The sequence below is a fragment of the Ischnura elegans genome, chromosome 2 (assembly GCF_921293095.1).
Source record: "Ischnura elegans chromosome 2, ioIscEleg1.1, whole genome shotgun sequence".
In the NCBI taxonomy this organism is placed as follows: Eukaryota; Metazoa; Arthropoda; class Insecta; order Odonata; family Coenagrionidae; genus Ischnura; species Ischnura elegans.
This window is the reverse complement of record NC_060247.1, coordinates 60,209,292-60,224,162: the sequence shown is the minus strand read 5'-3', so window position 1 is coordinate 60,224,162 and position 14,871 is coordinate 60,209,292. Positions and strand designations below refer to the sequence as shown.

Genomic DNA, 14,871 nt, shown 5'->3' with positions numbered 1-14,871 from the left:
ATTGAAGATGAGATAGCTAAATTTGGATCCTAATTTCAATTTACCTTATACATCACAGCGTAATTTTATGACTTATCTGTGGTAATTGAGATTTGATAATTGATGTTGCTCAACTCTCGGCATGCAAGCCGTTAAATGATTATTTTTTCCCTTAACCTTACGTCTAATTGCAATTGAAAGGGCGTAGGGAATATTTCTGAATTCCGTTAGCTTTGTAGGATAAAAGTTTTTTGGCCTACTGAACCTATATTAGTTTTTTATCTTTCCTACACCCAAATTTAATATTATTTGCATAAGCTTTTGGTATCAATATGAATTGTATAAGTTAATTTTATATTTTGCTAAACTTAGGATGTCATTTGTTTTATATATAATGAGGACACTAATTTCGGGAAGCATGAATATTGTCCCTCCTTCATTGGAAATGTAGTGGAAAACCATGTTGAAAAGTGAAAGAAGATAGTACGTATTGTCTCACCTGTGATTGTGAAGGTATAAGAAGAACATTAAAAATTAAGTTTTTTTTAAGGTTTTATTGCGAATGATCTGCTAAATATTCCATGTGAGAAATTCCTTATAGTGTCTGTACACTTCAGTTTGCTACAGTTTTTGTCGTTTTCATGAGCAAATCAATCTCATACCCCGCAGCAGCAGTGCGAAAGGTTCGATTGCCTCGAATCAGGTTGCCGCAAATCGTCCTTTGTGGCTTGTAGAAAGTGGAGATGGTTTCTAAATTGGCTTCGTCTGTCATTTGTTTCAATCAAAGCTCAAAAGTGGTGGTCTCAGTAAACTGAAGTTGGAATTTGTCCCATTTTAGAGAAAAGTTTTTACGATTAATTTTTTTTTTACCCCCGGGTTGGTGAATTTAAGTACGTCGCGTGTGGGAACCCGGTGATGTAATCCTTAAGGTTCTTGATGAGGTCAGGATGAACCGTACCCTCACCAAGTTTTCTATCCATTGTGAACCTGGAAATTAAGCTCTGAGAACTACCTGCCCTCCATGTGGTTGTTTGCCCTACAAAACTTGAGGCCATTGTTCTGCGCGCTGGAATGGAGAACGTAAAAGCTTGATTCAAGGATAATATTTAATGAAAGCTTAAGTTTCACGCTCATATCTCTGCAGTGGAAATCGAAATATGCCGTGGAATACTATAATAATAAGTTCTTTGTTCTTTTTGAAATGAAAAGTGAACATTAGTCATGAATGAAAGCGAAAATCTCATGAAAGGAGCTCTCACGAATTTGACTAATTCCTGCTGTTTCCTTAAATAAATATAGATGTAAGAATTCACGAATGGATTATCGTTTGATGAAGTAGATTTAGTCCTCGACAGTCGCAAGGGAGAGTATAAGTACTGAATATTTGAATGTAGGAGGGTCATTTTAAGAAATCGATTATGAAAATTTATCTATGTAGAAACTTTTAATTAATTCTGTTTATGAGCCATCTCATATTCACCGTTTCTATGGTTTTGCGGTACACAATATTTTTAAAGATGCTAAAAAACTTCATGGGTTATCGAGGTCTCTGCAGTGTCCTTCCAGGCAACTTGCAATTTACGAAAGAGGAAGTTTGCACATCTGAAGCACATTTGTGTAGTTTATCAAGTTTCCAATTGGGTCACTAAAATCACCGGCGAGGAAAACTTGATGGAGAAAAATAAGAGAAGAATTTGGACAAGTAAAAAATTTTAATGTCCCTTGAAAATAACATAACTCACGGAGGCAGGAATTAGATGATGTAAACTGAGAACAATAACACATAGGGCGAAGTGCATTCTATGTTTTCATATTTCCCATTGAGGTTATTATGGATAGGTCTGCACAAGTCGTCAGAGTTGATTTTAATAGTGTTGCACGGCAAGTCTCCTCTGACTGCGGGTGGACTTATTTTCTCCTCAGAATAGAGCCTTTGGACCACGCCTCAATTGGTGACAAGTTAATAGAATACGTTCCTTAACATTCGAAGTTCTCGCAACATTTAAAGTTCTCCCTTCGATATGCAGTAGAATAGTTATACTCTTATTATTAGCTCGAGACATTTGGTTGGAAAGTCGCTATACTTAATTTAACATAAACAATAGAGAAAACAACAGATTTATCCCTAGATAGTTCTATCCCAATTCCTATTAGATTATCTTATCCCTATTAGAGATAGTTTCCTCTTCTGCAATACTTCAATTTTTTTCTCAGTCCAGCGGCAAGAAACGGAAGAAACAGTAGATTTTCGCGGAGTAGAATTACCCTAATAATTTTCATTCAACTTCACGCAGGAGATGAATATTTCTGAAAAAAATGTATGTAGAAAAGATCTAAGGGTTTTTTTTTGGCTAGTTATTCTAAAAAAATCGAAATTATGTTAGTAAACTCGAGGCAATTTAACAAAATATTTATGCAGTTGATCTATAAGAATGATTTACATCTTAGTTGGTTTATACTCCTTGCTTGGCTCACTCTGGGTATGAATGGAATGGCGAACGCTTCGGCGAGAGGTCATTCGCCACTTACTATAGGGCGAGACGTTGGATTTTGTGTGCGCTCCTCACTCGGAACAGTGTTGCGCCATGCATCTCCTCGCACGTAAAAGTCTCCCTCCTTTTCCTCGCCCTGCGTGCGTGTCACGCCTCATATCGCTCGCACGCATCGCTTCATAGCTGGCCGTGCGCTCTCGTCAAATCCGTCGCGTGCTGCCCTTGGGCCCTCCAATCGTCACTCCCGTTTTCATTCTCACATTCATGCCTTTGTCTTCGCACTTAAACATTTCTGGCCGATTCCATACGGACTTCCTTTGATGCCTTGGAAGAGTAGGCGCAGTACTGTTCGTTAACCGTTTTTTGTGTTTAAAGTAATAGGGTAGAACATTTTTCTATTTTTTCTTTTCATTTATTAGTTTCGTCAATATTAACGATGGGAAGGCCTTTTGAACTGGAAGAATATTTCGCTATTATTACCTCCATCTAATGGACAGCTGGCTTTCTCCGAGTAAATGTTCGCACTTTTGGAAGTAATTAAGTCGCGCGTGTCTTTCTTATTGGAACCGTCATAGCATTCTCGTGGAAAACTAACGAACAACAAATTTTTATGAAATGTGTTCAAATAAGTTACATAAAAAGAGCACATACGCTTTTGAAGACCATTTAGAGTATACGCCTATGCAATTATGAGAACTTATTTATTTGTCTTGACTGTAAATAGTGGTTAAATTTTATGCAATATTTGATAATTTTAAGATCTAAAAATGTTTCCTCTTCGGTTATCCTGCAATATAATCTTGCCATTATTTCATTCGTGCAAATCCACGTAGTTTGTTCTCTAACATAGCACTCAAGTACTCCAATATTTTTTCACTCACAAAGGGACATTGGCTGAAGGTATTTCGTTGGAGCTGCTACGCTTTTCAAGAAAACTGAGATCTTTATTTGGAAAAGTATTTTCTTTTCCTGCAACAACTTCTTTGACTTTCTATCTCTCGTTCCAATCTTTGAGACTATGTAATCTTCCTTGGAGTTTACGAGGCACATTTATTGGTTCATCGATTCCTTCTGCACCCAATATTTTATTTTTCATATTAGGTACAGCCAATCGCTGACGAAATTTTTGGAATTGAAAGGGATGTCATACTGCCATTTATTGCTACACCATTAAAATTGAATCGTTTAGTGAGGTCATGTATCATGAGGAGTAGCTGTATAGCGGATGGCGCAGAAATAATTGTTAACACCCGTTGAATGGTAAAAATCCGACCCCGAAGTGTGCCCTACTCTGCACGAAAGAGGTACTTAATCTGGAGGTCGAGGCACATAACTATTTCAGTGATCATGATCAAGTGGAAAATATCTTGAGGATGAATTATAATTAGTTCATGATGGTTTATTTGAGATAACTTTCAATGAAATTAGTTGTATATTGGATCTTAGTTACGTTTATTCTGTTGAAAACTAAAACCCATTTGATGTGAACAAAAAGGATATGGCTCTAGCGGAAGTCAGTATTTTTTAGCATAATTTGGTGGGGATGTTAACAAGACTGAAGGTGAAAGGTTCTTCATTCATCATAGTAGATTTTCATTTTTGCAGCAAGTCATTGCTTGAATTTTCAATGTTTTATGTATCGTAATGGGGGTAATTACTCTTGTAAAAATATCCTTTAACGCTCAATTAATTTGAAAAATCAGTATTGTTTCACCTTAACTATCAGTGTTAATGTTCAGAATTCGCTAATCATGATGTGTGTTGCAAACCGACTCGTATAAACGCAAGCATTTGATGTGGAGTAATCACCATTTTCCACTCAGTATATTATTGCCGTACGTAAATAAAAAACGCATAATAAATCGAAGTATTGCTCATATTTACCAATATTTACCTCTCATCTATATGCATTTATAATCAACTTGCTTCGTGGCGTCTATCTTCACAACGAGAAAAATCGTTAATTTTTTTCTAAGATATGTGGAATATCCAGAAAGAAACACATCTGTCTTGATGTGAACTTGAACCAGTCCCTATCCCCCGAAAAAAGCATCTCCCTCTGTGGATTTTTGATTCGTATTTTTATTATTTGTGTTCGAGTCCAGCAAAAGCTAGTTATTCTTTTTTCAGTATGATTTCAGGACCTCGTGTGCTATATCTGATGCAGCTGATTAAATTTTTCCATTGGCTAGCCTGTATTTTCTTTCAAATAACTCCCAATCATTTGTCTTTAGCCCTGGTTGAAGAGAAGCCTTCAATAAACTGGTCTAAAGACGTATGCGTCTCTCAGCCAGTTCATGCGTCGGGGTACACCTTTTTTTCTTGAAATCCAGACAAACTTAACTTATACTCATCGTTCCGATTTTCATCTTTATTTGGGGGAGGATAATTAATATCATCGATGCGTGAATTTTATTTTATTCGAGGACCTCATTTTTTTCCCTCCTCGGTCGGTCGTCCTTGAGAAAAAAAACCTGCGCTCCAACTTCACCTGATCTCTTACGAGCTTTATAAAGTAAGCAGTCGTTGGCGCTGAACTGCTGAGGAGACTCCTGAAGTACAAGAGTTCTTATTTTCCGTCGAGCAAGAGCGATAAAACTTCCGTGCAGTCGGGATTTATGACTCGCTGGCCAGGGTGCAAGCAGCCAATGCCACATCATCGGCTGACGAATGGCTTTTACGTCGCCGCGCAAAGTGAGCGTTTTTATCATCCCTTTACGTCGTATTTTCGGAGCGTAAACTGGAATCATTTTTTTTATCGGCCTCACTTCATCTCATTTAAGATTCCACTTGGTGGGTATATGAGGGAACGTCTGCAAGAAGAAATATCCGATAGATTTAACTATCCTATTATATTTTTTCAGTACCTTAATGGCTTTGGAAACTGAGGTACAAACAAAACCAACGAAATGAAATGTGGAGTATGTGATGCCATGCGCAGTCACTGTTTTAATTGTCTGAGTAGAGTAATAAATATTTTAGTTATTTTTTTCGATCGTTTGTGTTGAGTGATAAATAAAGTGGCCGCGGAAGCAAAGGAATACTTTCGGTAACGACAGAATGTTGAAAATAAATAACTTATCGAAACTAACGTTTCTGGGAAAACTAAGTAAATCGCGTTAACTTTTTTCAGAGAGACATCGTAACATAGCATATTAAATGATACACAGAGACATCGTAATTTATACTTAATTTTAATTTCGCCGGTTCTACTACTCGTTTTTCGATTGGCATACAATAATCATCAGTACCTGATGGTGATTGCAAACCAATCGAAAGCCACGTGTAGTAGAGTCTGCGACAGTACGTTATCTTTGTGTATCATTCAATACGTAAATCATCTTTTTTCTACGTCACCAACTCTAACCGAAGACTAGTAGAAGCTTTTTGGAGCAGTTCAAAAATATTTGGGTAAAAGGTAATCAAATTCACGCGAAATATATACCTACTCACGAATACCGAGTAAAGGTAATAGAAGAGAGTATTTTATAAGGCTATTTCAGAATTTTGACCATTTGGTGATTATTCAACTGAATTTTTATTTTTGGTCTGTTATTACCTAAAAAGAAAGAATGTACACCGAAATAATTATGAATTTTACAAAAAATGTATTCCCAATGGCTTTTCTATATTCCATAACCAATCATCTCTCATCGCTTTTTCGCAGGTGCGCAAGCTTTAAAGATCTTGGCCCTTTTTTGTCGGAGGTGAACGTGGAATAACCATGTCTGTGGATGAAACAGGTTCTTTGGAAGTAGCCGGCCTACTTCTTAATCGATCCTATGATCGGTGTTTGGGGATCAATATTTCATAGCTTGAAATGCCTTCCATTACCGCGTTATGTTGGTAACTGGGGCATTATGCCGTGTTGCCAAGCTTATTTCTCCTATTGTATTTGGATTTTTAGTAATTACAATCATTTTATATTGATTTGATTACTGTAGAGAAATTTTACTTCCTAAGTTTTATGACTTTCTAACATTTCAAAATACGGATTTTATGGTCGGTAGCTCATTTTAATGAGGAAAAAGCTGCCAGTTACCGAGCGTGTAAATAATTTCCTCTGAAATTTAGATTGTTTCATTTTGATGTTTAGGAATAAATGAGGTGTACAGAGGGGATCAAAACTTAACACAGAATATCTCTGTAAATATTGTATTCGCTACTTATTCTTAACATATTTATACTTATGGAAGTATTGTTATTTATTACGTACCTCGATCCCTAGGGTAAATGTTATTCAATATCTGTGCGTCGAATACCTCCTTTGTGGATAAAGCTCTAATGGTCATATATTAATGTTAATGTGTAATTGAAGTCAGTGTGAAAATAATGGAACAAACCGGCAAACAATTGCAAGAAAATGCTCGTCGCTATCCTGCGTTTATCCCTGAGAGGAAATGAACTGCCTACACAAGCTTCCAGATAACTCAAGAGGAGCAGTGAGAAAGGAGATATTCTTATGTTTATAGACCTCGTGTCTGTGGTATGAAATTCCCCTGCGATGACTCGGAAAAAAATGTCGACCTTGCAAAACTCTATTTTTCCACCTAAAGTGAATGACTGTGTCATACTTTTAGTTTAGAGCGTGGAAGAAAATGGCAAGCAATCTATCTTTTCTTTCTTAAAAGTTTCACTTGGATGCAAATCTCTGAAACTCGGACGAAGTTCCGTACGATGTTAGGAATTGAAAGAAATCGCTAAGACAGGAAGTTTTTCAAGTCAAGACATTTTTAAAGCCGTATAAATCTAATAAGTACATCAATTCACATTAAGGCTTATCAGGATACAATGTTTCACGAGTTTAGACCTTTGTATGTTTTTTTACGTTATCCCATTTGAATCTTAATGATTGCACTGCTGAGTTTTGGATGATCCTCTAATGTTTGATCTATTATTCATTTGCGCTATGATAGGAATACATTAACTATGTGTCTATCGGAAAAAACCCACGGGAACTACTTTGTTATATGTTGATCATATTTTTAGGAGTATATAATTTTACTATGCTCAACTGCCTTGACATTTTTTTCGGTGGGATTTAACGGTTTCCGAATTTCATTTAAGAAATTTTATGGCCAGATACGCAATTATTTGGTTTTGCTCGGAGAGGGGTATCATCCAATTACATTCAGTCCAGTGAAAATGAGATAACCACCACTAGACTGTTACCCTTCGACTATAGAAATGAATTTGTAGGTGCCGTTATACTCGGGAATCACCGAATTGTTGTCATTGGATTGTATTTTAGTCTTGCGGCGTGTTCGGCGGTGAAATTCTCTTTAATTTTCTTGGGAAAAATTTCCCCCAGACTGGGAGGTGAACCACAGACCCGGGCCATCCGGGCCTCTGTGCAGAGCACTACGCTACTAAGGTTCCTGAAATCATTTGGCACGTAAAGCCAAAGGTCTGTGGTTCGAATACCCGTCTTTTGGAAATTTTTTCCATGCTCTTGAAATGTGAACAGTGGTCGTTGTTAAAAATATCGATGACTGCGTCTAATAAGCCCAAGGTTTTGTTGTTCTCATGGGACAGAGGATGAAGGTAAGAGTGGGCGGCGACTGAGGGATATCGCACTGCGATTGACAAAGCGTGCGTCGCTGAGGTAACAGGACACGCCTTCGGGACATTAAAAACGCCCTCACCCCCACACCGTGCCTGGGATGTGAGGATGTGAAAGTGAGTTGTTCAGGAGGGCCGCCGGTTGAAGGAGAAGTCGGCGGAGGAGCATGTGGCCGAACCACATCAGTGTATGCGGCGCGGGAGGAAATTCATCGTGTGTGGTTTGCTGGGACAACTTAGCCGAGCAACTCCTTTTACTCTATGGCACGGAAAAAATATTTGCGAAATTCGTGAAATAAATTCGAGCTTAGGATGTCATATAGCTAAGTCACTGACGGTTTCGTCCCTGGTCATTATTAAACTCCTGTTTTGTTTTTTTATGGAGGGAAAATAAGTGTGGGGTGTTTTTCAATATCGTCGAAATTATTAAGAGGCATTTCTGCTATTGCTCTATTATTTGTTAAATGCCATTATTTCATCCTGATATTATTTTTCTGCGTTATTTTAGCATTATCTGTAACGAAGACGCTTTTTTATCTTCCTCCATAAATTAAATTGATAATCGTGTTCGCTTGGTGCAATGAGATTGCATTGCAGAGAGCCACTAGTCGAACAGTGGATGTTGAGGATACTTACGGCAGTGAGCATTAAATACATATCCATTAATTATTTTCCCAGTATTTAAGAGGGGTTATATTTTTACTTAAATTAGAGGGCTTTATGTAATCGTTGCATAGTAATATACTGGGTCTTCTACTGATTCTCCGAAAAATTGTTCCTTTTACAAGCGTTTCAATCTTTTAATAGGTATAATTAGAACAGGTGTTTTTAATCTATAAATATTGTAAATATAATATACGAATAATAAAAAAACTGTTCTTAGAAAGGTTATTGCACCATAAATAAGCAATCGAAGAGAAAAATCTTTTAATTTCGATGCTTCTACCCTTTTCAATGGAGAAAATTAAGACTGCGATGGTGTAATTCATATGGAAGATGGAATAATAGCATCGTTTGACGAAAATACCCATGACATTTAAATCATAACTCAGAGTAAGTTTATTAGGCCTTTAAAGATCCCGTTTTTTGTGAAAGCTAAATATATAGGCATCTTTAATATTTATGGACATATTTTGGTTATTAATGCACTGTTTATGGAGTTGCTGGAATATTAAACGGAAGGGAAAGTAATTTTTCTGACCTCTGCCTCGATTCAAAACGGTTGGAAATCTCTTTCTTTGGATCTCGCTCTGACTTTCAAATTCACTCATTGTGCGGACTTAATTTTAAGCATATTCAGTTATTTTCGACAAGTTCTAATTATGTTAAACTTTTTCTACTAAAAATATTTTTTCCCCCTTTGACTGCTTTATCGTTAAGTAGTTGCGATTCAAATCTCTTAATACCTTTTGTAAACTTTTGTTTTTTGCTCTTACCCCACTTCATCAGGACAATTAACCTTCGCTTTACGAGAAACCCGCCTACTTCTTTTGGGTAACGAGAGTTATAAACATAGTCTCATAACCATTTAGCGCAGGATCGTTCGAGAGTGATAATTATGGCGAATAAAACGATTTTGGCTTGACGTAATTAATATTTTTATCTGTTTTGAAATCAAATACTATTTTTTTTTTCGCAAACCAGCATCGAGATTGAATTTCCCACCCTAAATGGTTTTATTTCTAAAACGAGAGTCGATATCGACGTCAATGCATGGGGTATTTTTGCGTTGTATTGCGCCGGAAACTGTCCTTGACGTGTGGCCAGTAGATTCAACATAACTGAATTAGGATAATATTTACCACCTTCTCTATATATTCATCATAATAAGTCATATGACATACTCTTTCCAATAGGTCCTTATCTAGCGTATTATGGAAGGTATGTATCATATTTTCACTATAATCAAGTAAATGCTAGCAAAGAGCCCCTTTACGTGAACTGAATCTTATCCTTGTCATAGTCGGTGGTTTATTTACACCACGTCGTTGTTGTTTATTTATATCTCGTCGCAAGTGGATACCATCACGGGTATATCGTTTCGAAAGAGTGATTTATCCACTCCATCCGTACTGCAAATACTTATTTTTTCCTTTCCTTTTTTTTACCAAAACTATCCCACACTTTGCTTGCTTTTGCTGGCGCTGGCTTAAAATCAATCTCTAAAGCCCCCGATTGCTTCCTGGGAGCGCTTTTCACTTCGGGGATATTTGTTGCTTCCTTTTTTCGTATCGGGGAAAAGATTGTTTACGGTGAAAGGAAATCCCTTGATCCTCCTGGGACCTCTCTCAATTGTACGTTTCCTCTGACATCGGAAGTAATTCATCGGACGTCGTATTCTTCTCCTAGTGTAAAGATGGAAAAATCGATTTCGATTGAAATAAAAAATCGAATTTTAATTGTTAAATATCGAGGAGATCGAGCCATAATCGTCGAGTTTCGATTCAAACTCGATTTTTCAACTTGGATCTTGACATTTCGTTTGATCTCAGCTGCGGCCTCCGATAACATAATCCGTCCCGAGTGAAAAACGTTTCTCTATGGTCGGTAAAATTGAAAAGGCACGCCTTCGATTATCGATTTAAAATTTTAACGGATCTGTATGTTTACAAACGGTGATCCCAAAAATTTTATGGACGTGCAGTTGTGAATTTTTACCACCAATAATTGGATCGTGTGTTCTGAGTAGATTTTTTTCTGCTACTCAAATGTTAATCATGAGTACTTTTCGAATGAATGATAAACATATTTTTTACGAAATGTATTATTTGACCCTTTCTGACAAAGAGCTGCTTCTAGGAGAAAATAAATTTCAATACTTCTCATTCTAAAAATGTGAAGATGTTCTTCCCATTCGTAATTATTGCGGAAGCTACGTATTTTGTCCTTCAAACTTTATAGCAAAAATGTAACGTAGTTTAAATCTTTCCTGAGTGGAGGCGAAAGAGTTTTAATTTTTGGTAAAACTTAGAAGCAACATTGGGTCATAATGGGTAAAAAAAAGAACCGTCGATTTTTGGATTTTTTAATTTTTTGTGTGGAAATTTCGATTTTTGCAGAAAAGTCGGGTTTTCCATTGAGATAAAACTCGATTTCTCGAAAAATCGATTTCGACCGACATTTTTCCACCACTCCCATCCTAGTGATCCTCCACCTCGTGTCGCCTATCCGTTCAACGGCTCTTTCATAACCAGAGAAGAGGATCGGCGCGGATGGTGGGAGATCCTGAAATGTCAATCCCCTTTTTAAAGCCTCGCACCGGATTGATACAAAGAGATTCTCTCTCGAGGGTTGCGACACGGGCATAATAATATAATGCAAAGGGAGGAGACGTATTGGGTGGGTGAAGGGAATAGCGGAGAGGGAGAGAAAGAATATGTGTTTGTGTATTTGAGAGAAGAAGGTGGAGGGTCGTGCCGGTGATGTATTCATGTTACTATTCCAGAACGTCGTGATGAGCCGGCCTCCTGAAAACTTTCACTTTCGTTGATGGAGGAGTGGTCCTCTCCGTTAGCTTGAGAGAGAGAGATGCAATGTCTGCGTTTGAATCTGAACGGGACGTTTGCATCGTTTCCTTCAATGGACTTCCCGTAGAAGCTGGATTTATGCGGTTTCTTCCATGGAATCCGTGTAGACTCCACGCTGATTCGAACGCTACTTAATCAGTTTTCAAAAATGTCAGCTGTGCGGATTGAGTGCGGCGATGAGCAAAGATTGATCCAATATGAACAACAGCTAAGTATAGTAATTTTCCACACTATTTTATTCGCTCAAGCGTTTTTTTTTCAGACGTTTACTCGTCGTTATCAAGAGCTCTATCAACATAATTGTGTGGAAAATTACGACAGCTGTTTGTATCTTATTACAATAAATTTCCACAAAATGAACTCGTCAACAATCGATCTTATGCAGATTGATCCATTTATTCCCAATGTTGGCCAAAAGAGTATTTTCAATCGCGACGGATAATATTGAAAATCTATTAATTCCATTCATTATATCACGTTGATTATAAAATTGGGTTTAAATCACTGTAAATTAATGGAAGGAATTCGCATTTAAAGTTAATTTTCTCGTGAAATTTTGGTAGCTCTCAGCGTCGCGAGTGGCGACTTTTATAAACTCATTTCAACGCGCGGAGGATGAAAACGAATCTTACGGCTGACTGGAAAATCCTGTTATTGTACTCTTATTGGTTGCGTTGTTCTCATCACTTCGGAATAAATCCATTTTTCATCGCTGGCGAAAATTACATTTTTTATTTGCCCCTTCTCCTCGAAGCGTCGGGAGGCGACGACATACCGCTCTGTAAAAATGTCTTATTTCCAACGGCGTGAATGATCATTTCTTACCAAGTAAAGATGGCTGATTTTGGCTATCATAAAAATTACGGCGGGGAGCCTACCTTTTACTAACGGTCGAGGGATTTTAAGAAAAAGGCGTCTTGACCTTTACATTGAGGTCACATAACCTTCGTCGGGTTTTAATCTGGGACGGCCATAAATCGGTGAGTGGAGCATCCTCTTCTGGAGTTTTAGTGTAAAAAATAGTGAACGTGTTCTTTCGGGAAAAAGCCCTTCACTATGCCATTAACTTCGGCGGAAATAATTTATAGATTTCCACGACTGCGCTTATTTCGCCGATGAGCTTCAAACTCATTATCCTTCGAACTTTCCATAACATTCCCTTTATCCTCAGTTTACCTTCAGAGTGTTTTTTTAATTCCATATCTTCTCATAAGGTATCGAAGTATCATTCGAAAAATCATTCTGTTCATTGAAGAAGTACGAATCTCGTTGAATTAATTTTTCAATTGAAAGAAATAGGAAAAAGCGAAAAAAGATCGGATGCTTTCCCGGCGTATGCTGGTAGTGAAGTCTATTCGAGTTCTCCATCGGGTAATCTCCTTCATGGCTGCCGACGTTTCGGGGTACGATTCGTACTCCGTCTTCAGGGCTGAGTGTCATTTCTCGGAAGGTGTTCGCCTTATATAGCGCCTTTTATCGCCTTATATCCCGGCACGCTATATAAGGCGAACAACTTCCGAGAAATGACACTCAGCCCTGAAGATGGAGTACGACTCGTACCCCGAAACGTCGGCAGCCATGAAGGAGATTAACCGGTGGAGAACTCGAATAGCCTTCACCACCAAGAGGAAAAAGCCTTTAAAAAAGAGCCCATTCCCAAATATTTTTAAGTCTCTTTCCAGTGGGGTTGAAGAAATTCGTATATTTTATACGGGGGACGAGACATAGACTCCAATGATCTGAATTACATTTGGTTAATTCAAAGATTAACAGAGCGCAGAAAGATTTTTGGAATTCGGCCCAATGTCGATAATTGTCATCGCCTTGTTGGGGTAAAAAAATACATTCATGGATTGACAACTGGTCGTTGTGTATGACGTTGTTCGCGGTGATATAATTTTTAATATATTGTAGATGAGAGAACCTGTAACGTTGTTGAAGAACTTTTAAAATTCATCGCACCACATCCAACTGAAGAGCAGTGGACAGAGCCGTAAATCACTTCGCGTATAATTTGAGAGGCAGGTGGAACAACTCTTTTTTAGTGACAAAACTCATTGGGAGTGATTTTATACAGCTGTCGTAGAGTTAAATAGGCGTGCGCTTTTAAAAACTGTATACACTTTCATTCTATTCTCCGCGAGATCTTTTGTTCTAAGCTAAGTATGACAACAACACCTTGCTCCGTTTAATCAAAATTGACTAGTTACATTAAGTATTTTTATGAATTCAATTATTCTTTTCGAGAATGGAATTTAGCACTGCCTGTATTATTTTGGAGTGAAGTGACGAATTTAGGAGTGAAAATTAAAAGTTGGTGCGGCGGGCAAATCAGGTTTCAAAATTCTGTCATAAGCTAGTTTCATATCCTAATTAACGAAATTTGTATCTTGATGATGTTCTTGCGGAAATGTCTTCCACACGATTAGAACGCGAGTGCGATTTTATTGATATTGGCTATTGAAGTAATGTACATACCTCTGCCATATATCTGTGTGCCGGCTTCCACGCCGACAGTCTTTATGGGGCGAATTAGTCACTGACTACTAAAACATGAGTTCCTATTGTTATTACGTGCAAAAAAGAGCTTGCATGATGAGTATGCATCCCTGGTTGGGTAAAATTTAGAAGCACTAGCTCGGAGTCACGAGGCGATAAATATCTTTGGGTGTTATTTTATACAGTGTTGTAAACTTTTATAGGCATACAAATTTCACAACTGTAAAGAGCGTCATTCTATTCTCCGCTAGATCCTGCGTACTATGCTGGTATGATCATAATGCCTAATCTTTGTACTTAATCCAAATTTACTGCGCTAGTTAAATATACTCGTGGTATTTTATGAATACAATTATTTGTTAGAATTGAATTTAGTAATACAGTAAACGTCGCTTATAATGAATTTCAGGGGACCATCATTCTATTTTGTTATAAATTCTTTTATTATGGATATGACGAAATCTCACGGGATATTTCGTAATATCGGGGATTTCGTATCATCCAAACTCGTTAAATGCGGGGAAATTAACATTGGCGAAAATAGGAAAGTCCAAGGGACCGAGAACTTAACTCGTTACATTCGGGATTTCGTTACATGCGTGATCGTTATAAGCGAGTTTTACTGTACCAGTTCTTCTTTGTCTGCGACGCTGAGTCGTACTGGTCTCGTCATGATAAACGCGATCCTCCTTTTTACGAATGGGGATATCAACACGGCGGACAAATGTGGGTCCGAATGTCGTCATTGGTGAGTGGGTGGATGGGCTTGGGCTGGTGAGGGGTTTGGTGAACTGGGAAAGGAGGTTGGATGT

General features: G+C 37.7%; 1 protein-coding gene across 1 annotated transcript in view; it reads right to left on the bottom strand.

The window, feature by feature from the left end:
* Positions 1-14,871, bottom strand: part of LOC124153795 (protein Skeletor, isoforms B/C) — a 79,592-nt gene that overhangs the window by 33,077 nt on the left and 31,644 nt on the right. The gene's annotated exons all lie outside the window — the stretch shown is intronic.